Raw genomic sequence first — 26,200 nt, 5'->3', positions numbered from 1 at the left:
GGGAGCAGCCCCTCCCCCCACATGGCTGCCAGTGGGCTTTCCTAGTGGTCTTGACCTGCTAAGGAGTAGCTGCCGGTGTCCGTGGGTCGAAGGTGTAAGGTCTTTGGCTGCACTCCTTGATCTACAATATTCTCTGCAGGTCTAGGTTGGTTCAAGGGTCCGTTGGAGTAGGAGTGGTGAATTTGGGGCAAAACTAGCTACAGGGCACCCACCTGTTGGAATCTGGGGGTGGGCCTGGGGCTATCCTAGAAGGGAGGACCCTTGCAGAACTGGGCCGTCATTCCAGAAGCCCTAGTGCCTCTCATCCATGCCTGTGACTGACAAGATGCCTTGCCCGTGCGAACCTCTACAGAAGGTTCGAGTCCTGAACTAGGGATTACAAATCCTGCTAAGGTGAGAAACAAGTGAATTCCTACCCCATGCGAGTTTGGGCTTACCTGAAGTTACTGTTTGTAACTGAGCAGCCCGTCAGGGAAGTAGGTTTTCGGCAAACGGGCGGATTCCTCACCTGTAGCCAGTACTACACTGACTTTCAAATATCTGCAAATCGCGGAAACCTGTGCCTGAACTCCCCATTTGAGGCTGTCTTGCAGAGAACTTGTAAACAGTATCACTGACCTGGTCCTGGATTAGCTGTACCAGTTCAGGGACTGTATCCCACTTGCTAGTTGTACTCCTGTTTAAACCATCTCTTCCTAATCTGGTAATCTGATCTCTCTAGCTGCTGGTAATGGCTAGCCTGCTCTAGCTGATTGTCTAGGAGGCTTGGAGGCCAGACCTAAGCCTGTGTCCTACACTGCTTCAACCTCTCCCATCTTCAGGGAGTGGGGGGCTGCCTCTCTAGGACGATTACTGTTCCCCTGCACCTCGTGAACAGAACTCCCTGCTTCCACTGTTGCCTGAGACTACCTTTAAGCATAGACCTGAGGCCGAATGACAGGAGCTAGACCTCTGGTGTGGTCTGTATCTCCAGGGACCGTCTCTGGAGTGGCAGCCTCTTCCCTCAAACGGAGCAGCACTTCCTTTGAGCAAGGTCTGGCTTCTGTGCTGTGCTCTGGCCCTCGGGAAAGAGGGGACTCGAAGCTGACTTGTTCAAGTTCCAGAACCAGATGCTGCAGCTAGGATGTGAGCTTGGTTGTGCCGTCTTCAGAGCTCAGTTTCCTCAACACAGGGCTGCCACCTGGGACTGATATTTGCAAGTGTTAGGTCCCTAAATGGGCAGCTATTACTCCGGTTAAGGGGTAGAGGCCGGTGGCTTCTCTAGCCAAGTTCTGTAAGCATCGGTCACTCTCCAATTACAAAAATGCTCTATCCCTTCTGGGCAGGTGGAGAATTCTAGTCCTACACCAGAGATCGCGCCTTTGGCTGCTGGTTCAGGTGTGGTCAGTTGTGATCTGCTTGGTGGCTAATCCTGTGTTTTGCCCTTAGTGCAAGGGCTTCACTGCATGGTTCTGCTATGACTTGGTTGAGGTTTGTGCCAGTGTCTGGGCGATGACGTGGAGCCTCTGGTCCGGGGCTGAGCTTCCTGCAGAAAGGCCAAGGTTCTTCGGCCGCCTTCCCCGGTGACTCCAGGAGACTTCCACACCATGTGGCTGGCTTGTTCAAGTCTCAGTTCCACAGAAATGGATTCTGCTCCCTTCCCCAGAGGGCAGGGGCCCTCCAGGAGTGCGTGCTGCCATCCGGGAGTCCTCCTGGCTCCAGCAGCTTCTGCAGGCTGGCTGCCCTTTACTCCTTGAGGGTTTTGCCTGCTGTATCAGACCCCTAACGTTTGCTTTCTGCCAGAGACCTAGTTCCTGTCCAGTGGACAAACACAAAGCAGATGCTATGGCACAGAGGGCTCATGTCTGCCTCTACGCCAAGGGATTACCGGCGAGCTGGGTGCATGGGTTTCTTCACTGTCTCAGCCTACTGAGAGGGGAGCAAGATGAACCAAAGTTGATCCTTGATCTGCACAGGCCTAACAACCCCTTTGTCCTCTGGGCTCAGGGCTCGGCCTGCTGCTGGGAACCGGTGCTCTGAATGGCTGCTTCCAGGAGGCTGTCCCGGTGGGCACTGCTCAGCCCACATGCAGGGTCGGCAGCACTCTGCAGGTTTGCATGTGTGTGGCTTGAAGGTTTTAGTCTGCTAGCATTGCCATAACAAAGTATCACACATATGTACTTAAATGCGGAAGTCCATAATGCAGGGGAGGATGGGTTTGGCGCCTTCTGGGCCTAGGAGGGAAAACCTGCATTCCAGGCCACCTCTTAGTGCTTTGCCGGCCATCTCTGGCTTGTATCATCCCCTGGCCTTCATCCTCACAGAACCTTCTGTCTCTGCATCTGTCTCCAGACATGTCCCTTAAACAATGCTCTCCTGGTTTGATCCCATCTTAACTGGCTGCAAATGATCGCTGTAGACACGTTTTAGGAGTGGAGGTGAGGACTCGAACATGTGAATTGTGGGGGGAAGAAACTTGGTCTTAATCAGTAGTTCAGACAGGACTTGCCCCCTCTTACCTTCCCTGGGCCTAGAACCACACAAACCCTGGCTTCTGGAGGTAAGAGAAAGCAGTTGAATTTGGCAGCGCGCCCCCTCGTGGATGGTGTTAGCATCCGCACCACATTACTATTGCCTGGTCTGGAGCAACCTGCCCTTTGGGGAGAAGAGTGTACAGGGGTTACACATGATGTCAGCCCTCAGGTTCCTGTGTGGCAAGTACCTGGTCAAAGGGTTGCTTGAAAATTGACTGCAAAAGTCTGCCTTCCCAGCTCCTGGCTTCAATGGGATCGAGAATAGTTTACTCGGCGGCCACAAGATCCCACTGGGAACCTCCTACAACGCTTAAATGCAGTAGCTTAAGGTGAACTGCAATCTTTAAAAAGAGCCACCAGAGTATTCACCTTTGGAAGTTGCTCCGTGTCTATCCCTTCCCTCGGAGCTGGGGGACAACTCCCCAGCATGGCTGGTATGGTTGGGACGTCCTTCCCCTTGCAGTAGCCAGACTGGGCTACTGTCCTGGGGCTGGACTGCAGTTGCTTACCAATGGCGTTGATGGGACTGGAGAAATAGGACCTTCTGTACAGAGAACCTGAGTCACGTTGAAGCTTACCTTCACGTCATTGGTTCAAAGGTAAAGGTGGAAATAAGCGGAGATAAGTGGAGTTAAGTTGCACTGCTGTATGTACAGTTGGGTTTTGATTTTGAATTAAGGCTGTGTCTCATCAGTTCAGAAGACCAAGAGCTCTGACTAGAGCTGTTCTCAAGTTGACAGCTGAGTGCCTGATGGGCAGACTAAGCACTGGGAGAGATGCTGTAGGTTTAACCACTGTGGACTTAAGGTTGTGGATAAGAATGGACCCTTAGAGTCTGGCTTCTGGATTAGAGACCACCAAAGTTATGCTGGGTGTTGCTTATCAACCACACATCTGGTGTCTGCCTGGCACACTGGGTGTTGAATAAACGATTCTCAGTCCTGTTGAAGGTGCAGGGAAGGGGTCTTTCCACTTAGTGGAATCTACATGTTAGCAGTATTAAACTAGAAATCCTTAATCATAGGCAGTGCTGACACTGTCAGCCACTCTTGGGTCTGATTGGAGCATAGTGCAATGGTCAGACAGTTTAAAACAGCTACACCTTGGTGCAAGGTGGGTGTCTTATCTCAATTCAGTGTAAGATGGCATACTCTGGGTAAGGAGATCTAGTTCATTGGACCGTGAAAGCCATGTGGACCAGGTATGGCTAATCCTGGAGGTGGTATGGAAATATGGAGAAGGCTGGGGTATCTTTTGTAGGAAGAATGGCTCAAAAGTTGACATGATGGGTGAGAAGCTGGGCATGGTACAGGAGAGTGTAGAACAGGTGATACACTGAAACTGAGTGGGACTGGAGTGCTTTGGGTCAGAAGCAGGGGTATGGGGGCCAGCAGGAGATAATGGCTCGAGCAGTTGCTTAGAGGTCCTTAAGACCTTATGTCAGCACCAAGGGAGTGTCCCAGTACTGGAAACAGGACACAGGGTAGAACTCTGACCTCGTTGGAGGGTAGCTTGGGTGTAATAAGGCTGGAGAGACAACCAGCGGGGACACGGAGATGGTGGGCAACATAAGGGCTCCATGACGTGCATGTGGAGACATGACATTGTAGACACCTGTGGCAGCCAACTTGGGCACTTCAGTGCTGTCACGAACTAAGCCGCCAAGCCTCAAGGGATCTGACCTCCTTCACATGTACCAGTAGGAACTGACCAGATTCCTGCACCTGCTGCTCCTGGGAGTCCTCCCCACTGAGTGGAAGGGCTGGTGTAGGTGGTAGGCTGCTTTGGTACTTAAGACTTTAATTGTGCATGTTAAACACGTCATGCCTTCCTTACAGAACACTTAAGGGTTCACCTACACTTAACATGTTACTTAAAGCAAGGTGTCTTCATAGTAAAAGGGGGGAGTTGATTGTTACTATCGGGCCTTGCAGGAGCAGAGGAGGTTGTGCATCCAAGTCCATGATGGATGTAGACCCGTCTGTCACATTCCACCAGTCTAGAGGAGTTAAGTTCTGGGGACACATCTGTGGTCATAACACCACTGGTCTCAGATGTTGACAGCATTAAGTGTGCTAGGCCAGGATCAGCTGCCTGGTTCCTGATGGATGTCCATGCTAGTCCCAGTAGCCAGACCAGTTTTGTCTGAGTTGTCTCAAGGTATGAACCTTTATCTCAACCACATCCAGTATTTGTCTCCACTCAAGACGAGTGCATAAGGTAGACTTACACAGATGACTTGATCACTCTGGTCTCAGCCGAGATGGAACAAACTCCTGTGGTTCTGTTTTAAGTTGGAGGAATTAGACCCAAAGTTATTTCCTCTGAAGAAAACACTGGTTAGGTGACAACTCCCTCGAGTTTGCTCAGTGTTAATGAGCTGTTACACTTCCTGGCGTATAACACATGCATGAGTTTGATACACTGAATAAAGTGCTATGCTGTGGGATATTCCCAGACTTCTCATACTTTGACAACAGTAACAAGTGGCAGGGCTGACTTTGATACTTAAAGACGGAGAGCTTTGTTCATAGAGCTCCTTTGTGTGGTGTGAAAACACTGCTACTGAGCTGTGTTCCAGATACTGTGCTGGGTGCCCCAGAGGTGCAGCCGGCCAAGGTGGATGAGGACCCAAGTTTGTGCTCATAGCTGCTGCTGGATTGTGCAGGGAATCCTGGGGCCTAGTATTCAGGTTGGTGCCAATACAGAAGGTGTCATTACTTGGAGATGCATACGTAGGACCTGTTGGACTTCTAGGTGGGATCAGGTGGGGTGGGGCTTTTCATGATCTGGAAGAACATTTTAGAGGGAATCTCTCTGGAGCTCTAGTTCTTATTAGGTCGGATTACTGATGAAAAAGACAAAAGCATCCCAAGGTGGGAAAAGGAATATGCAGAAGGTAGAACAGGATTTGGTGTCAGGTGCAAGGTGCCTAACAAGCCCATGTGAGTCATAGTGCCAAGGATTATTGGAAGCGGATGGGGAGGGGCTGGCCTTGGCAGTTCAGAGCCCGTAGGACCAGGACAAGGTGTTGCAGCCTATCATTGAGGGCCCTGGCTGCATCCTTGTCCCCAGGGACTTGCACGAGTCTGACCTCCTGGGGCATCCAGCTGAGAGCTGTGCTAGGTACGTGCAGGAATTAGAAAAAGGATATGGTGTGCTGTTAGTAAACTCATCTCCAGTGTGTGTGCTCTGTCTAGGGGGTGGTCTTGAGATGAGCCAAGCTCAAATGGGTGGGTCTGGGGGATTTTTCAGAACTTGCAGGCAAACTTTCACTTTTCAGGTTGACCACTTTAATGTCAGGTACTTAAGGTTAAATTAGTGACTTAACCCAAGAACTATCTTGGACAGCTGGTGATTATGACTTGCAGGCAAAGACTCGAGACCTTGGTACACCACCTGCACACGCACCAGTAGGAACTGACCTTCCTCTCTGTGCTGTTAACTTGATGCTCTAGGAGACTCCACCCTGGGAGTAGAAGAGCTAATGTATCCAGGAGACGCTCTTGTAATGCTTACACCTTAACTGTAACTTTCCAAAAAGCATGATAAACATGCAGTGAAATCCACTTAGACAACACTTAAGTGTATTTACTTCAAAGTAGAGTTGGCTGCACAACTTAAGAGACGGTCCAAGTCATTCACGTTGATGGATCCTGACACAAGTGCTGTTTGTTGGCAGACGTCACAAGTACTACAAGCATGGCTCCATTTGTCATAACACTATAGGATCATGGCCTGGAGTAGTGTGCCTGATAATGCTTTCACCTCAGCGTGAGCCTGTCATGTCTTTGTCCTGACAGATGTCAGCAATGGACCTAGTAGCCAGACCAATTCTGTTTGATCTGAGGTATACACACGTTAGTGCTTAGAACTGTCTAATCCTGTATTCTGCATTGTCCCTGCTTAGGGTGAACATTCAGATGTAGAATGCACAGCCAACTTCATAATCACTCTTGTCTCCCAAAGGAGGTGACCTCTTGTGTGGCCCTTGTTCTAGCCAAAGAGGAATTGGTCCTGAAGTTCTCAAAGCTATGACTGGTCAAGTAGCAAATCGACCAATTTTCCTCCATGGTTAGCTTGATAAGGATGATGAGCTAAGTTACCCTTCCTGTAAAAGAATTGGCTGAACAAACAATGCTAGGACTGGACACAGATGTTAGCATGGTTGACAATCTCTAGGTTTATGGGGATGTTTTGACCATCAAAATACCTATTCACGATAAAATTAATGGTGTGCATGATCCAAACTACCTTATGCTGAGACACTCTAAGCCTCACCTAACATTCAAATCCAAATCTCGCTTAAGTCCCTTGGTATATCCCACTTCCAAATTTTGGGTAGACTTGGTCTTTTCATCAACTGCTATTTTAGCTACACAATCTGATCCTACAACTACCTGTAGGATAGGATAGCCCAGCGTTTAGCAGTGTACATGAGCTTGGATTGGGTCCTGCAAATGGGATTGTGATCTCCCCCTTCCCCACTGGGTGTATGCTTTCTGCTGTAACACGTGGAAGTGTTGGACATACTGGGGCAATAGGATGCAGGGTACTTGACTTCGCTACTTGGCACCTGAGTCTAAGTGGCCAGACTGTTAGACTTGGAGGAAATAACAGTGCCTTGTATGCAGTGAAAGGGCCCTCCAGGTCTGGGCAGAAATGAACACTGCTACCAAGACTACTGTGTTCCAGATACTGCGTTGAATGCCCCAGATGTCAGCTAAAAGGCCAAGGTACACAGGGACCTGGGAGCACCAAGGCCCAAGTCTGCTCTTGACTACACAGAATCCTAGGACCTAGAACTAGACTGCCTCCCTGTGGGTAAGGGTTCTACCACAATGAGGCTGGCGACTTGAAGACCGGTTGGATGGTGGCCTATAACCCCTGGCAAGTCTGGACGGGGATCAGATGAGGAAGACTCCTTCATCCTCCCTCTTGTGATCTGGAGGAAACCTTTTGGTGGGAGGGGGAGTGGCTGTGGAGCTCCAGCTTACACTGTTAGTGACCGAAAGATAAGGGCCGCCCGGGATCGGGGAGGAACACGCAGGTGGCAGGTGCAAGTATGTGGCAGGCCTGTGAGTCACTTAGTGTCAGGGAATTATCAGGACTCCCCAGAGGATGGGGAGGAGCTGGCCTGGTGGTACAGGGCCTTCAAGACCTGGGGCAAGTTAGCAGCCCTTCCTGAGAAGGTCCTGGGGAAATCTCTTGTGGCCTCTTGTCATGGAAAGCTCACTAGATGTGACTGAGGGCCTGGCTGTCTGCGTCTCCACATCCCCAGCGACTAGCACAGACCTGTGACTCATGTTCCTGGGGCAGACGGCTGTGTCGGGAGGGCTATGCAGATGGGAGAAGCAGGGCTGGGGCTGCCATTGGCAAATGCGTCTCTAGGAAAGCCTGACACCTGTCCCGAGTCCAGGAGGCAGGTTCTGCTTCATCGTGGTGATAGCCAAGCTCAAGTCAGTGGGCCCAAGAATCTCCGAATTCAAACTTGCGAATTCTCACCTGCCACTTTCAAGTTGCTCGAGTCATAGCACATACTTAAGCTAAACCTATCCACTGCCAAGTAGCTGGCATCTGATGCTTTCTACTGCTAAGGTGGCAGGTAGAGATGAGGTGAAATCGGCCAGGCTGGGTCTGAGCTGTCAGGACGTAGACTTGTCAGCCTTTAATCCTTGTGATCCCAGATGGAAAAGGTGATCAAGTTACTACTTGACCACAGATAGACGGCTCTGAGGTTGAGCGTCTGAATCACTTTCAGGAAGCTTTAGTGCTTGTTAAAAGGAGGCCTTCTAGGTGCAACCTGATGGAGATCAGTGTCTGGCCAACCTCGGGAGTCACTGTTTTGAGGAAGCCTGGCTGTACCGGGCATTCCTCAGTGCTAGTACACTGGACCGTGCTGGCTTTGAGAACATGTTAAGCTCTTAGTGATTCTAGCTGTCGGATCGGTGGCTTCTCTGTGCAGGGGTTTGGGTGGTGTTGGAGCTTCACAGAAGGAAGTTCAGGCTTCTGTTGGTGTGGAGGGTGAGTCGGATGCTGGGGTTGAAGGGGACAAAGTACCTGCTTCTCGCGAGCATAGACCAGGGGAGCAGAATGTCCAAACTCGCCCTGCTTCATCAGCCTGTCTTCTGTAGCATTTTTAAAATAAGGAATATTTCATATGTACAACTTAGGAAGTTACTCTTCCACTACTCCCACCCTCCCTCTCCTGTTCCAGTCCCATTCTCCATTAAGATTTATTTTGAATTTGTACAGACGACACTCTATACAAAGACTTCAAGTTGCACATACAGGTGTGTACCAAACTGTTTGAGAACAAGTATCACAGTTAACTCATAGTACAACTCGCTGAGGACAGAGGTCTTCTATGGGAGTTAGTGCACCGGGACTCCTGCTAATTTAACGATTACCACTCTTATGACGTTGATCACCCAAGACTCTTGACATGAGCTGCTTAGGCTCTGGAAGCCTTTGGAATCCACAAACTGTATCTAGACGGGGCCATAAGCAAAGTGGAAGTTCTCACTTCAGAAAAGTACATCCTCCGGCTGGCGCTGTGGCTTAACAGGCTAATCCTCTACCTTGCGGCGCCGGCACACCGGGTTCTAGTCCCGGTTGGGGCGCCAGATTCTATCCTGGTTGCTCCTCTTCCAGGCCAGCTCTCTGCTATGGCCCGGGAGTGCAGTGGAGGATGGCCCAAGTGCTTGGGCCCTGCACCCGCATGGGAGACCAGGAGAAGCACCTGGCTCCTGGCTTCGGATCAGCGCGATGAGCCGGCAGCAATGGCCATTGGAGGGTGAACCAACGGCAAAAAGGAAGACCTTTCTCTTAGTATCCACTCTGTCTTAAAAGTACATCCTCCTCTGAATCACCAGCCTCTTAATCTTCATCAGCCTCTTAATCTCCATGGTTCCCAGTAGTAGGGAATAGTGGCTTTTCTAGGCACCAGCCACTGCCCTCTTGTGCCTGACTCTGGTCTTCATGGATGCCCTAAACAGTGCCCAGCAGCATGCTTCCCCCTGATGGAAGTGCTGTCTGACCAGGGCTTCCCATGCTGGAGTTGGTGGAAGCCAGTGCTACACTTCGCTTCCCTGTGTCTGCAATGCTGAAGGTGGATGAGAACTTGGTGTGACCTGAGTAGGAGCCGCCTCCTTAACACATGCTTGGAGGTCAATGTGCTGGAGGAGTGAGCCTCTGGTTAGTTTCTGGTGTCTTCTCGGTAGACATGGACTGTCGGGGAGGCTGCTCCTTGCCTGTGTGCATGTTAGACCACTGCAGCTGTGGGAATATCAAACGTGGCTTTGACTTGTGACCTCAGGTGCAAGACTCATGGAAAGAGGGGTTTTCAAACCTAGCAAAGACCCTGATCTTAGGGTTAAGGTGGAATGGTCTTGACTCCCAGTCTGAGCCGACCTTGGATGGAGCTGGGGCCTGGCCTGAGTGGAGATAGGGAAGCCAGAAGGATATGAGGCCAGGGTGTACATCCTGAAGAGCCTCGAACCAGAGATGTGCAGCGATGACTGCAGAGATGGAGGCTCAGGAATGGAGGTCCGGGTGGGAGATGAGTGGAGCAGGCCAAGCAGACGGTGTGGGTGCAGTGACCGAGACAGGAGTAGCGCTGTATCCCCTGAGATGCAAGGCCACAGCCACTGGGGGGAATCCCTTGAACATCCTCCACATGAACAGCGTTGGGGAGCACTCTTTCCCCCAGGAGGCCAGACCGGAGAGAAACGGAACACATGGGACTTCCTCAGGGAGAAAGCCTCCCAGTGCAGGGACTGTGGGGCCCCCTTGAGTGAGCTTGATCTCTTAAGAGACATGGGATTACCTAGCATGGGGAGGAATCTGCTCTGTCTTCGTGGAAAAGCCTGGTTTTCCCATGTTCTCCCAGAAAACGCTCAGGAAGATGGGATCCGTGCTTTGTGCACTGAACGTGGTAAAAGTGAGCCCACCCTCTGGAGGGCTAGACCTTTGCCCAAGGCCCCTATGAGTGGCATCTGTCAATGTGGGGTGCCCTGGGCTTTTCAGTCTCACCGGCTGTGGCTGAGTAAATCCTGCAGGGTTTCAGTTCTCTTGGACCATGATCTTGGATGAGATTTAGGCTTGATAAGTGTGTCCAGTGAAGATCCCATTAGATGTTAACTCCTTGTCTGGATGCCTGCCCCTTGGGAACCCCTCTCCGTCTTCAGCTCCTTCAGTTGGCTGAGAATCGCAACACAAGGCACAGCTCGTGCTGCTCAGTGGGTTGTGTAGGAGGAAGTGAGGATGGAAAGCAGGTGGACCTGTGCCCTGGCTTGGAGCTGTGTTGGGACTGGGGAGGGGCTCCCTCACCTGCTGCTAGGACGCTTCAGCCATAGAACTCTGCAGGAAGACTGTCTTGTGAATGCCTTACTAGGAGATAAAACTCCCTCCCAGGAGGTGGCAGCTCAGACACTCAAGGTTGCCAGATGGGCAACTGTCCCTTGTGGCATGTTGTCTCTTTGCATCCTTGCTCCAAATAAGTGACATTATAACAGTGACAAAGCAGGCAAGAAACATCAAAATGATACACAGCACCTTGAGGGAATCTGGACCCTGCAGTCTCTGGATAGGCTAGAATGAAGCCTTTCACCTGAGAGGAATCTAAAACCTGCAACGAAGTTCAAGAAACCAAGACATGTGTCTTCCTTCAAAGGAAGGTAGAAAATGTTCTTAGCTGTTTCCTAACCCTTCAACTTTCTCATCCATTGCTGTAGGTGTGGGACTTTGAGCCTGATGGAGCTGCTCTTGAATCTGTACCTGTATCTTCACTGGAAAAGAGGCCCTCACTGGAAGACCCTGTTAATCTGATGCCCAGGAATCGCTAACTGAAGTGTCCTATTGCACTGTTGGAGATAGTAGCCAAAATACCCAGCTTGGAACAAATTGCCCAACTCCCCAGCAGCATGGCAGATGGTGATGTTTGGAAAAATGTCCACCTGACTGTTAAAGCCAAGGTATCTGATAATGAAATTTGGGCGGCATGACTCGATTCTGAGCCTGCGATCTCTATAGATAAGAGTTAGGACAGCACAAAGTCGGCGAAGTCCTAGGAAGACAGTACAGCTGCTGGGTCAGTATGCAGGTGATGTTGCCTTGACAACGGATCCTGAACGAAGGGATGTGGAATAGATTTTTGATCTTAAGCCTGAGATGTCCTCCTAATGCCTTATCTTTCCTCCATCCTCGGGTTCTTGGCACATCTCAGTTCTTGCCAAATCCCAGATGTGACCGAGGATCTGAAGAGACAACGGGGGTCAGAAGTTGAGTGTTCAGTGTTCGAGCACAGCCAGGGCCTGCCCATGGGAATCAAACCCTGTGAAATGGAGGGATCGGTGAGAATCCAGATTGTACGGATGCCCCAACCCTCCCAAAGTGAGTAGAAAGGCACCAGCTACTTCTCCCAGTAAAGCTCCGGGAAATGCCTCCTTGACCCACTTGTAGGTGCCCACTGGAATCAGGCAGTGTCTGGGCCCAGAGTTAAGACCTCGCTCATCAAGTAGATTATAATCGAACTGCTACCAGGTGAGACACCCTCTCCCGCCTTTCTCCTACTGGAAACCTGGAGCTACTGAGGGACGAACCTGATGTTAAAACCTGAATCCCTGGCCAGCATAACTAAGACCCTGGGGACCTATAAGGAGCCTGCTGTTGAAGTGTGAGACATGCATGCATGAAAGGTATCTGGGGATGGGATGCTGTCTGTAATCCAGAGCTCCACTGATCTCTAACTTGGTAGAATGTAGGAGACAGTGTAATGTCCTACGTGGCCCTTTATCTTCTCACCTGGAGCACGTATTTGGGAACCTGTCCCGGGAGAAAAAGCCTGACATTCAGTGCCTGGTAAGAGGCTGAAGGGTGCCGTGTGCTAGGTGCTCTTGCCTGCTGGTCCCGCTACCCTGTCTCCCCAGGACATACAGGAATAGGTCTCGAGCCATGAGGAGTTGATGCTACCCTTCTACAGTTCTTATGGCTATGAGCCGAAATCTGAGGTTACCGGATTTGCCTAGAAAAGAATTGAGGGCTCAGAAGCCCCTAAGACTTTTCTTTGGACAGGGGCAGTACCTCATGTCCTGAAGTAGTAGTCTACAACTGAAACATTGGGGGTGCTCCTCACTCTTGAGCTATGATCAGCTTAGACCAGTGTTGACAGGCATCTTGAACATCTCAGCTGGTCAGGACTTGGATCTTGGACCTCTTGGGAGCTTGAGGGTGCGTCAGTGTGGCAAGAAATGAAGGCTTCCGGGCTCATTTGACAACGTGCAGATAGAGCTGTGCCATGGGGCATGGAGGCCTGAGGAAGATGGATAGATCTGGGGCTGACATGTGGGATACCATTGAGCTGAGAAAACGGCTCCCCTGCTGTGTGCCACGTGGGTGCCAGTCCTTCCAGGCTGGCTGGTATCGGCTTACGTGGACAAGGTAGGCCACAACCTCCAACTTACCCGGTGGGTGTTGCCAGCAGTTGTGGGTTAGGGGGAGCTCCTCTGTTAGTCTGGCTGGATGCTCCCGGTGAAAAGTGGCTGAGTTGGCTGCTGGTTCTAGACGCCAGTCCTTATTGTCTCTGGGTCACTGAAGGATGGGCTCTTGTTCAGATCCTCTGTAGGACCCTGACCTGGGCACCGAGTGTTGCTGGGGACATCTCGCCATACTGAGTTGTCCAGTTCGAGGCCTGTGCAGCATGGGGCGTGGGCCTGGTCTTGGCTGACCTGAAACCCTTCAGGCGTACAGTGGCTGAGGTCATGGTGTGCTTGAATGCTTGATGTACTGTCGTGCTGGGGCTTCCTGGTAGTGACACAGGGCGCGTTACGGACAGCATGGGTAGAGAGTGCTGGGAGTTCTGGTAAGCGGTTTTGGGGGTAGTGTCCTGGTTGCTATGAATGGCTGCCCTCTTGGAGACTTGGCCTGGGGCCTGTGGCTTGTGCAAAGCAGCTGCAGCACAGCACTAGGAGATCTACTAAACCAGAGTTTGTCAGCCCAGAAACATCGGCTTCCTCAAGGTCCTGACGCTGCCTGTAGTCCAGGGCCAGAGGTAGCCTCTACCTGTGAGGTGAGTCAGCTCATGGCGCTGGAGGCCCCTGTGTAGGCAGTAGCAGGTAAAGCAGAAAGCTCTGAAAATGAGCCACTGGGAGAGGAGCCTGACCACGGGAGCTGAGGCCAGCCTTGACGTTGTAGGACCCTAGGCTCTCAATGCTTCTACATCTGGATTGCTAGTCTCATGTACCCAAAGCCAGGAGTCCAGACTCCGGAAGGAGTTAGCTGTGTAGGCTGCACAAACCAGGAAGAGGATTCTTCGGGGTGGTCTGGGGACATGAGGAGGCAAGGTTCAGAACTCGGGTGGGATGCAGCAAAGATCCTACAGAACTGGTATAAAAGGGGTGGTTCCTGGAAAAGTGGGGCCCTCCTGGAGTCTACTGCAATGGTATCCATTCTAGGATGCACTACGCAGGAGATCTCGTGAACTTGATGGGTCAGGTCGAAGCAGCACCTTCCCAACCATCGTCTCTGCTTGGCAGAGCTCGGTGAGGTAGGAGCATTTCTGTGGCTGAGGCACACTGCTGGTGCCTAGAAAGACACATGCCTCTTACCTTCTAAGGTGTGGCTCGACTTAGCTGAATCTGAACACCCTGGTGTGAGGCAGGGCTGGTAACTTGTGAAAGACCACGGGAGTCTGGAGACTGGCTTGGATGTTAGTGGGTTCTGAGCCCAACCTGGCTCTAGTTCTCGTTGTGTGTTTGGTCTTTGGAGACCCAGGAGAGATGAAAGTGGAGAAGGAGTAGGCCATAGGGCCAGGGGCAGATGGCTCAGTTCAGACTGATAGTTGAGTGCTAGGCATTCAATGCCTCTAATGCACAGGGAGTTCTCGACTCCCATGGTGTTGCTGACCTTTGAACTGCCTTGTTGATGTGACCCTAAATCTAGGATGGAGAAACTTCAGCTCTTTACTCTGGAATCAAGATTTTTTCAGCTACTGCGTTCCATCCAGTGTGGGTTTTGAGGACTTTGCATTTAGGCTTGGCCTTAGTTCCCTGTGTGCTCACCCAGTGCAATGTCTGTGCAGGTCATGGGAGTCATGTACAAGCTACACTGGTGGAAAGAGTATGTTCTGGAGCCCTGCATTGCACTGGCAGCAGTTAATCAGTGGGAGTGAGAGCAGTGGGCCCTCTGGATGAAGTCTGTCGGCTTCCTCGCCAACAGGCCCCAGACCTCAGTGTCCCTGGGCTTTGAATTCAGTTTTTGCATCTCGAGCTCTCCAGCATCTAGGAAACGGGCTCCTTACGTGCAGTGCTGTCTGGATATTGCCAAGAATGGAGGAAGACGGGCTTGCAAGAGTGGGTTGGGCAGACTTGGTACTAATCAGGTGGTAATAGGTTTATTAGCACAGGTTCTGTCATCAGGAGTAACCCAGACCTTGTCAGCACTTGAGCCCACCAGAGTGACTTGGGAAAGGAAGCACTTGAGGGTCTTCGAGCCCTTTCCCCGCTGCCAAATCCCAGTGGAGACTGGACTGAGTGCTAGGGAGGATGCTGGTCTCCAGGCTCGGCCTCTGGCCACTGCTGAGCACTTGAAGTCGTCCTGCATTCTGGATGTGCTCCCCTCCTGTGGGACTCTTGACCAAGCCCAGTGTCTACCTGAGCTCATGGGGTGCCCAGGTGGGGTTTGGAGACGGATACCAGCATCTTGAGATGGACGCTTTCAGGTCTCCAATGTTTGGGTGCTGGACGATGCTGCAACCTCACTTGTTGGAAGAAGGATGAATGATGGCTAAGGTGTGGAACCAAGGGGAAGTATCCACAGGGTGCTCCAGATCTACCTCTACACACCTCAGTGTCTAAGAATTGGCAGATGACTCATGTCAGGTCTGGGGGGCAGTTCTCAAGTTGGCTACTTAGTGGTCATAAGGTTTGAAGCAGGTGACCATCCAGTGGCGGAGAATGGAGACCCGGGTGGATCTCAGACCCTGTCAGTCACAGGGGAGACCTTGGGCACAAAATTCGGGCTGAGAAGGTGCCGTCTGCAGAGTTGAGGTTTCTGGGCAACCTGGCCAGTGTCCCTCAGCAGCCACTGCCCTGCTGTGAGTGACGGCTGCTAGTCTGAGGTGGGTGGATGCCTCCAGGGGCTGCTAGGACCAGCAGGATGGGAAATGGCTTTCACTCCAGCCTTGGTAACGAGGCTTGAGGGTTTTCACATTCTCTTGCATGCTCCTGAGAGCTGTCGGCTGCTGAAGCCTGCACTCCCCCCTACAGTAATCATGGAAATTCCTAACCCAATGCTGCCACGTTTCCCACGGTGGCTCAGCCTGGAGTCCCAGGGGATCAGTGGTCATCTGGCTTAAGCCCTTTGTTTTCCCTGGAGAGTGTCCAGGAAAAGGCTACAGGAGCCGTTCCAGTGTTGGACCATAGAAACTTGGTCAAACTACCTTGGGCAGTATGCCTATAAAGGCCAGCTGGGGTATCTTGATGGCTTCCTCTGAGATTACCATCCAGCACTCCCCCATGTGACCCAGCTAACCTGTGAATGCCTGCCAAGTCAGATCATGGGCTTGTCAAATAGCTCCTGCCAGTCAAGGTTGTCCATGGCAACTGAGAAGAGGGTACTGGTCCTCAAGCTGAGGTGACCTGGCCCCATGGAGCTGGTGTCAAGGGGACCAGAAAGGATTAGCCCCTGCCTGTCCCACAGGAGTGCAGGCAGGGTGGCCACTAACGTGCCCTCTGGTCTCCAATGGAGTTGTGCACAAAGGGCTGGCCTGTGGCTCCACTCCTAGAGGTCGGGTGAGGGGTATAAAGGGTAACTTGTGGGACAACAATGAGGTTCTTCACCAGGGTCATGTTTTCAAAACTTAAAAGTGTGAATTGATAAAACTTGAGATACTTTAAGTATATCAAGGCTTTCCATTATACATGATTTTATTGTAGATGTTGAGATAACACCGCTTATGTTGGGTGACAGGGGATTTGAAGATCACAGCCTTTAGCTGGCTTGTCAATTTTGAAGTTAACTTTACGAAAGCTCACTTCCTGTCCTTGGTGCTAAGTCAAAACAATGTGGCTTGAGGGTAAAAAGACAGGTTAATGTTGGTAGGTCAGCAATCAAACACGGCCGTCTCCTTGGCTGGACGGATTCTTACTGCAGCTGCTGAGATGGGGCATGCTGGCCTCAGAAGATACAGGAGCAGCAGCACGTCTTGGGGGTAGCTCTGGTACAGGCCAAAATAGGCTGGCGATCCACAAGATGACAGCTCATCTCTTGAGGCTGCAGGTGAAGATCAACCCATGTCTTCCACTGGGTTACTCTGCCTGTAGCACCAGTCCAGTTAACACGTTCCCATGGTGTTAAAGGATAAGGCAGTAACTTAGTCTTGATGTAGCAGAATAGAGGTAGAACCCAAGAAAGCCCTGCAAAGTGGGAATCTGAGGGCTTGCCTTCAAAGTAATTTATGTGGCCCTGTACATAGTATTGCTGGGGGTATAGTTGATGGTTTTGTCTCTAAATTGAAGGCCTTAGAAACCTCAGCTTTTCAATCTGAACTCCGGAAGGGTGAGGGGCCTTCAAGATGGTTACCCTGAAGTTCGCCGAGTATGGTGGCTCAGTGCTCCCAGTGCGCCTCTGCTGGGGGCGAGTGGGATGCATGGATGACAAACACCTTCCTGTGTCTGATACTTGTGGGACCCAGTGGACTTCACCTGAGGAGCACTTAAAACATGGGTGTGTGCAGCAGCGCAGTGGGATGGCACTAGCCCCTTGACACGCAGGCCCTTGTTTCTTACCAAATGCTCTCCCAAGTCCCACAGAGGTCAACACAGGTAATAGAAGTGACGGTGCTTCCTGTGATGAGCAGATGTGATGCTACACGTGAGATGGTGCTTGCTGGTGACCCAGCAACTTGTGAGCATGCATGTCCTTCACGCTGGGGTTCTGTATCTGGCCCAGACCACGTGGACCACCCCAACTTGCCACTGGGATCCAGGAGGGGACTTTGTCCATGTCCTGCTTGATTGCATAGGTGGATACTTGGTGTCCAAAACCAATCCCCTACCTCTGAATATCAAATTCAGCTTCCCTGAGCCAGGGCCCGGTTGGGAGCCCTTTGTGGGTGGGGGACAGTCTGTTGGTGCAGTTTGGTCAGAAGTGCCTGGGGGTAAACTGGCTCTAGGCGTGGGCCTCTGCAGTCTTGAGGCTGACATGGGGCCAGCACAGGGTGCAGCTGCCAGGGAGGCAAGCCCAGGTGTTGATCATCCAGATGTGCCTCGGGAACTGCTGCCAGGTCTGGGTGGGACATGTGACCTTGGTGTTGGAAAGGAAGTCATCCAGCAAGAAGGGGCTCAGGTGTGGTGTTCAGGGTGGCTTTTAGATTTTGGGAGGCAATACAAACTCGAATGGGACATGAGTGAGCAGCTGGATCACAAGTTACAGGAGCTGGAGCCCAGGGAGAACTCTGGGGGGTGGTGGAGTGTTCGTGACAGTAGGCATGTTGCATTTCAGAGGGCAGTTCCACATTGAACCTGGCATTCCCCAGGTCTGCAGTCACCTTGGCTTCCATTATGCCTAGCAGACTGGTCAGGCCTGGAAGTGTCCACTGGGACTGGTAGGGCTGATTCTTGTCACTGGTCGGCCTGTGGGAACTGGGGGGAATGACCGGACTTCTGGCAGCCGTGGCAAAGCGGACACATCTGCTCTCGGAACATTACAGGTGTACAGGACTCTGACAGAGCTTGCTGATGAGCTAGCCAGGCTTCCTGGGACATGGGGGCATGGGCTATGTTGGGAACACTGTCACTTGGGCTGGGGACGAGGAGTGCGTTACTGGGGGAACTGCCCCCAAACTCGTGTCCTGTTGTCGCGTCTCAACCTTTGGTTCACTTGTTCCTTCTGCAAGGTAGGTGTAAACAGTAAACTTTCATTGTTCCAATCCAACTTGGAGCCACCTGAGGCCACACACTTGGCTTATCACTTAGCAAAATGAAGATGTGTTATGGCTTGGATGTCCCTGGAAATCCGACGTGAGGGCTCTGCTCTTTGCATTTGAGCTTGACCTCTGTCCTTAAGTTCTCTAAGGAATTCAGTTTAATGTGAAAAACCTTAAATACTCTTCCCACCATACCTGCACTCCCCCTCTTCGCTCTCCCCTTCCCAGTCCCATTCTCCATGAAGATTCACTTTCACTTAACTTAGTATCAGGTTGGTCTTCTGTGTACAAAGGAAAGACTGAATAATTGACAAACTGTTTGAGAACAAGTATCTCGGTTAACTCGTACAACTCATCGAGGACAGGTCCTGCATGGAGTTACTGCAGTGACTCCTGTTAACAATTAACTTCTAGGTATGACATCAGTGACCACCCGAGGCGCTCAATATGAGCTGCCTAGGCCATGGAAGACCTTTGAGTCCACGAACTGCCAGTATCTGAGCAAGGCCCTCGGCAGAATGGAAGCTCTCCTCCCTTTAGAGCCAGTACATCCTCCTCTGACCCGGCCACATCTTTCCATTGGGATCTCGGACCCTTCGTGTAGAATCTTTGCCAGTGTCTTGGCTTTCCTGAAGTGCTCCGTGCCCTTACTTGTAAGCCAGGCCCTGGTGCTGGTTCTGTAGGCCTTGCCCCCTGTGCTTCTGAAGATTCAAGTTGAGCTTGCCACTGACTGGGACCTCGTTTCCTGGGAGGAAGGTTAACTTGGAAAGACCTTGTTAACCTCAATGTTCTAGGGTGGGGATTGATGTCAGACTAAGCTTCCATGGGTTTCCATCCTGTTCTGCTACACGACCACCAGGTGGTGCAAAAGGACTCCCCTTGGCCAGCTGAGGGCCTGGAAGCAAGTGTAATTGGCTCTCTAGGACTCTGAAGGGTGGATTTTGAGGATTATCTTGGAGGTTTTCCCCTCCATTTACTTTCTTTACTTTCAGTTTTACTCCTGTGTGACCTAGGTGTCCTCCTCTCAAGGAGACCTCACTGAGGGGGGAGCTTAGGTGGGCCAGGGGCATGCTTGGCACAAGGAGCCTGAGCACCTCGCTGCACTCTCCTGACTCCCAAGCCGGGGTTGGTGAGGGTGGTGGTGTGTGTGGCTTGTTCAGTGTTGCGACTTAGGCTATCCTGGTGACCTTGGGCACAGTGAGTTAGTCTTAGGTGAAGCTTTTATTTTCAACTTCAATAGTAAATAAGGCCATCTATGGAGTACATGGGAACTCTTTGCGAAAACCTGGAGTTACGCAGTTAGACCTATTTATATGAAAAATTAAGAAAATTGGAGCCTGGTTTAAGAGCTACAGTTCTAAAATATTGTGTGGCAAAGGCAAAGTAAACAGAACAGTAAGGTAGGAATGTGGTGCCACAAGATCTTCTGTGCTAACAGTCTAATGAATAAAGAAGCAACCACTGCCTTTTCACTCAATTCCAAATCCTTGGCTCCTTGGCTTCTTTCTCTAAGGTATAGAGATGCACTAGCAAGTCATGAGTTCAAGACTAATGACTGTTGGCCGGCGTCACGGCTCACTAGGCTAATCCTACGCCTGCGGCGCAGGCACCCCAGGTTTTAGTCCCGGTCAGGGTGCCAGATTCTGTCCCAGTTGCTGCTCTTCAAATCCAGCTCTCTGCTGTGGCCCAGGAGGGCAGTGGAGGATGGCCCAGGTCCTTGGGCCCTACACCTGCATGGGAGACCAGGAGGGAAGCTCCTGTCTTCAGATCAGCACAGCACGCCAGCTGTAGCAGCCACTTGGGGTGAACCAACAGAAAGGAAAACCTTTCTGTAACTCTACCCATCCAAAAACTGTGTAGACAGTCATTAGTTACCCTTAGCTTCACTTTGCTCAGGTGAGTGTTCTGAAACACCTGTAGATCCAAAACTCTGGCTAATCGGGCTCATGGTCCACACAAGTTTCCACTTTGTCCTACATGATGCTGGTGATGAAAGGATTCTGTCTCCTGTGTTCCTTCTGTGTCCTGGACTGGAGAAAGGAGGTTCTGTATCCACACGGCTTTGTCCCCTGTGGACACAGTGCTCTGGGTCCTGCTGAAGCTAAGGCCGCTTGGTGCTCTTCCCTCTGCACCTGGACTTGGCTCAGGAAGGTAGTTTCAGCCACGGGCCTCTGCCGCCACCAGACATGAGAATCTAGTCCTTTGTGATGTCATTAGCATCTACTTGGTCAACATGAAAACTTGCCCTTCTCTTTAGAGAAGTAATGGGATTGATAGTCTACTAGGGCAATCCCCGAGAGCTTATGCTAACTCGGTCACCTGCTTTCACAAGGCACCCACTAGAGAATCGGATGATGGCTACAGGAAGCAGAGTATGTTTGGGTTCCCTGTATGAACTTAACTGCCCCAGAGTCCCAAGTCGCCTGGGACCTGCTGGTGCTGTGAAGCTATTTTGTGGGTGGTTCCTAGCTAACTACCTTTCAACGAAGCTCGGGCATGTGCAAGAATGACCCTGACCAAGGATGGATGTTGGCCTTAAGGAGCGAGTGCTGCTGGGCCATCGTGAGAACTGACAGCCATTGGTGGTCCCTGCATGTGGAGAGCACCTGTGTGGGGATGTCACGTACCTCCACCGCTCTGCAAGGATTCCTCATCTTGAACTGTTGGACTTCATAGCGTAATATCCACACAGGAAAGATGTGTAAACCATGTGTTCTCCCTTTCTAGAAAACGTACTGGACCTGGACCATCAACATGTGCTCAGCTTTATGCTATGGGTTCTTGGTCTTAGGTAGGATGGCTTTTCCCCCTTGTGCCCATGAAGGGAGGACCCTGAAGGTGAAGAGTGGCGCAGCATCGTGTGGAGCCCCCTAGGATGTCCTGCACTGCACATCCCTTCTCGTCCTCAGTGGCCCCCCTCTAGCCCCAATCGGGCTCATCTGTATTGCTTGGTCTAGACCGTTTCGGGGAGCCTCTACATCCTAGGTAGTACAAAAATTGTCTTGAGCACGGATTACTGAAGTTGCCATAGTGATCAAAGAATGTGGTGAACATGAGCGTATCTGGACACATCACTGGACACTCTGGCTCTAGCAGCAGGCTGGGGTGGTATCTAGGTTGAGGGGGCCTGGGAAAGGCCCCTCATGTACTGGGCTGGCCAGCTTGGTGACCTGGGTGATGAGGGCTGAGAGCAGGCTCTTGGCCCAGCAGTGAGTGGCTAAAACCTCTGGTGGGTAAACTGTCTAGGGTGAAGTAGACAAAGCAATGGAGCCTCTGTCAAATGAGGCCTGTACCCTTCTCTAGGCTCTTGGGAAACTTGCACGTGAGGCAGTACTCAGGCCAAGGCTGTGATTGGTCCTAGAACAGTAAGTGATCAATGTCACCTATGTGGTCTTGATGTTCCAAATGTGCCTAGGATCTGGTTCAGGAGTGACTGATCCACATTTACATACCTGACGCATAAAGGTTGTGCTTAGTGGCTGAGCATCTTGTGGGATGGCTTGGTGGCATTGCTCCAAGGTATTGTCAGTGCATTTACAGTCCTTCCTGTCATGTCTCTTGTCACCCTTAAGTAGAGATTAGTGACCTGCGAGGCTAAGAGCGTTAGCACGGGTAGGTTTCGGTAGTTCTCTTGGTTCATCCTGTACTGGGGAGAAAGCTGCTGCTCCTTAAGGACTAGACACACTTCCTAGTGGGCTTGCTGTATTGCTAATGTCTACCTTCCAGTGTTTTGGCTCCAAGAAAACTTGTTCCATGTTTACCTGATCTATCTATACATTTGAGTCCATATGTGAAAGATAACACTAGGAGGCAGAGTTTATCTGGAAATTGTACCTCTAGTTCACCAGTAGGGGACAGAGACACTGATAGTTCCCTTCCATGGGCTTGGTTCCTCAAATGTCTGAGGCTTGCTGGGGATGAAACTGAACTCCACCCAGTCTCCTGTGGCTGTCAAGAGCCTGGTTCTTCCGTGTGTGCTGTACTAGTGTGTGTGCTCTTGGTCGCCAGACATCACCTGTGCCCTGTGCAGTCTTGAATCTTCAAGTATTTGGAAGTTGTGTTAGTGCTTTGAGCTAGGTCAGGAATCCTCATCCGTGGTGACACCTGGCCTGGGTGCATCTTCAGTGCAGCAGTGTTGTGCTTTGTGTAATGTTCATCTAAGACTTTGTCAAGGTTTGGTAGCATCTCAACGTCTTGCCAAAGGAAAGTATGTCCAGACAGTCATAACTCACGGGAAAGCAACATGGCTCCTTAGTCAAGGACCAGGACCAGTGATTCTTGAACACAAGAGTGCACCTCGGCCATTCTGCGTGGGCCTTGTGTCTGGAGTGCTGGGTGCTGGTGCATCTTCCCCATAATGGGATAATTTGGAATGGGCAGCTTTCTCATAGAAGCCAACTCCTCGATCTCCTAGATTAAGCCCTAGTCCTAGAGTTGGGATTAGCTACTTGTTTCCTCAATCTGAGGAATCTTGACCATGGGGTCTCCCAGTTGGGGGTTGTCATTTCTTCACTGTGCATATCGGTGGACTTGATGCTCAGAAGCTGAATCTGAATGCCCGTCATGCCCTCATACTACATGGTAGTTCTATCCAGATTAGGACGAGTGGAGTGTTAGGATGCCTGCTGCAGCCTGAGTCTCTGGGTGGTGTAAATTCTACCTGATCTGTTGGAGCCAAAATTGGTACTTGAGGGGACAACTCTAGTGGCTGTGATAGAGGTTGTGCTATCTAGACTACTTGAAGTTTTAGAAGTAGTTCTAATTTAAAGTGATAACATAAATCACTTCAGGTATACATAGTGATAGTGTTGGGCATCTCTGATCTTGCTGACTGCAAGACAGAAAATAGAAAATACCAAGAAATGGAAGTTATGGGAGGGGGAAGCCATTGTAATCTATAAGCTGTACATTGGAAACTTATATTCATTAGACTACCAAGAAATGAAAAATAACAATGTTTTAATATGAATACATTCAGAATGAATCTACTTAAGCTTTGAGTGGGAAGTTATTCTTTATGCTTGTTGTAGTAGATACAAGTCATTCTGTGTCCTGTTCTTTAACAAGGGCATGGCTGAGATTTTGATAGTGTGCTTTTTCTTCCCAAAAGCAGTTTGAATTTCATCGAGCATGTGGCAGAAGCCCTGACGAAGCTAGGGAGAAAATGGAAGTTTTAAAATCCTGACACTGTACACAATTCAACTTGTGTGCAAGATGCTCTCAACACACATTGGCGGACTATTCCTACACCACTGTCATCATAATCTGGTCCAATCGATTATCAGCATCTCAATGCCAACTGTTAAATATATCAAGTTTATTCTTTGAAACCCAAGGTGGTCATTCCCTCGCCCGGAAACGTTTGCCATCTTTTAGGAGATGGTATTGAGCTTCTGAAAGGCAGTGATGGTCAGGGGAAGAAACTGAGCCTCATTTTGACTTAAACCTGGTGGTTCATTTTATAGAAAACTCTTGTACTTTAGAAAGCTATGAAGTAGCTTTTGGATTATAGCGATTCTTCCAAGCGCCCTCCCACCCGTAAACCATCCCATCTCCTCCCTCTCCCATCCCATTCCATAAGATTTTTAATTATATACAGATCAGCTCTGAGTAGAGATCTCAAGTTTGAACCCAGACAAAGCATAAAATACTGTTTGAAGACCAGTTTTACCATTAAATATCACAGCACAACACACTGAAGACCGAGGTCCTACATGGGGAGCAAGTGCAGAGACTCCTATTTATGTCAGTAATCATCCGAGGCTCTTGCTATGAGCTGCCCAGGCCATGGAAGCCTCTCAAGTTCAAACTCTGACCTTAGGCAAGGCTATAATCAAAGTGGAAGATCTCTCCTTTCAGAGAAAAGTGTGTCCTTTGGCCTTCTTTCCCCTGGGATCTCAATCGCAGATCTGATTTTAGGTCACTTTTTGCCACAGTGTCTTGGCTTTACATGCCTGAAATAGTCTCCTGGTGAGCCACACTTAGTAAGACTGCACATGAAGGGTTTCTGAGCACATACATGAATGGAACACTTTGAAGCTTACCTGTGTCTCTAAGTCTCATATTTGAGAGGTAGGGTTACAGTGGGAGAGACAGGACTTCTATCCACTGGTTCACTCTCCAAATGGTAGCTACATTTTGAGCTGAACTAATCTGGAGCCAGGAGCTTTCTCTGGGTGTCCCATGTAGGTGCAGGGGCCCAGGTGCTTGGGCCATCTCTCTCAGGCCGTAGAGCAGCTGGGAATAAAACTACCTATGAGATGCTGGTGCCACAGTGCTGGCCCCAACTGACCTTTCTAGAGTTATTTGAAAGCCAGAGTTAGAAACAGAGGTCCTCTATCTGGTTTACTCCCCAACTGGCTGCAATGGCCAGAGCTGTGCCAATCTGAAGCCAGGAGTCTTCTGGATCTCCCATGTGGGTGCAGGGGCCCAAGGACTTGGGCCATCTTCTGCTTTCCCAGGCCATAGCAGAGACTGGATTGGAAGTGGAGCAGCTGGGTCTCGAACCAGCACCCATTTGGGATGCCGACGCTTCAGACCAGGGCATTAACCCACTGTGCCACAGTGCTGGCCCCCCAACTTCTACATACACTTTATATGTACACCCTTAAACTTACGCACAAATTCACTCAGATTGGAAGAAGACATTCAAGCTATTCAGAATACAGACAATGTAATGAAAGACTAGTCACTGCAAAGGCTTGGAATGAGCTTTTTAGAAAAGTACTCAAAGTAGTTTTGTGACTGGTCTCAACTGCCATCTGGTTGTACGTGTGATTTGTTTAGAGGTTTCTGTGAAACACAAGTGTAATGTTCAAACAAGGCCATCAAATTCTTCACTATTCATGTACTTTAAGAACTTTTGAAATTTATTCACTAAAACTTTGGGGGGGGAACCACTGTAATCCCATAACTACTCTCCCACCCACAAACCATCCCATCTCCTCCCTCTCCCATCCCATTCTTCATTGAGATTCATCTTTATTTATATACAGAGTCAACCTGGTATATAAGTAGACTTCAACAGATTGCACCCACAAAGAGGACTGAATACTAGTTTTACTGTTCTCATTGTATACTTATTTTATGCTCTGTATTTGGAGCTGTGCTTCTGTGCACGTTCCGTGCTCATGTCTTCCATCTTGACATAGCTTCAAGATACCAATCAGAAACACCAAATAACCTACCTGGCTGTGCTTTGCCAGCCTCTTCCCCAAAGTGCTTCACTAAACCAGTTCTTCAGCTTCTGCTAGAAGATCTTCAACGTCAGAAGCTGCAGCTGGCCACTCTGAACTGGCTGACAAGACAAACTTATCTCCAGGTTGTTGGGCCTGGGCCTTTGGGTACTCTAGTTGTCTCTACCGCCTTCAAGCCACTTCTTGGAGTACTTACTACTCTGTCCAGTTCAGTCATGTCAAGTTTCACTGCTTGAGGCATTGCTCACAATTCGTGTAGCTCAGGAACCTTTAATTTTCCACAACACTTATGAATACAAAGGGCAATGTTCTTGTCAGTGGTGCACTTTCAGTAAACTTGTTTAGGCTGCAGATCTTGAATCCCTAGGCATTGACTCTTTTCCCCTGTATTCATATAATTTCCAAGTGGCAAAATGACCACTAACAACTGCTTGGGGGCACCACTCCTAAACACCTGAGCCGGAACGAATTGCTTTCACTTCAGGTTTCTGTCACATGCTTTACCTTTGTGGGTGTTCCTGGGGCTTGGTGTGCTATATTGCTGGAAGGCCAAGATCTTGGAGGAC

At 50.3% G+C, this 26,200-nt stretch overlaps 1 long non-coding RNA gene across 1 annotated transcript in view; it reads left to right on the top strand.

Moving 5' to 3' along the window:
- LOC133775348 (uncharacterized) overlaps nt 1-26,200 on the top strand; it is a 257,412-nt gene that overhangs the window by 2,857 nt on the left and 228,355 nt on the right. The window contains exon 2 of the long non-coding RNA XR_009868232.1: nt 11,249-11,488. This is a non-coding gene — a long non-coding RNA (uncharacterized LOC133775348). The remainder of the gene's footprint in view (nt 1-11,248; nt 11,489-26,200) is intronic.

This window comes from Lepus europaeus, chromosome 16, assembly GCF_033115175.1.
Source record: "Lepus europaeus isolate LE1 chromosome 16, mLepTim1.pri, whole genome shotgun sequence".
Taxonomy (NCBI): domain Eukaryota; kingdom Metazoa; phylum Chordata; class Mammalia; order Lagomorpha; family Leporidae; genus Lepus; species Lepus europaeus.
This window is presented reverse-complemented; position numbering and strand designations above follow the sequence as displayed.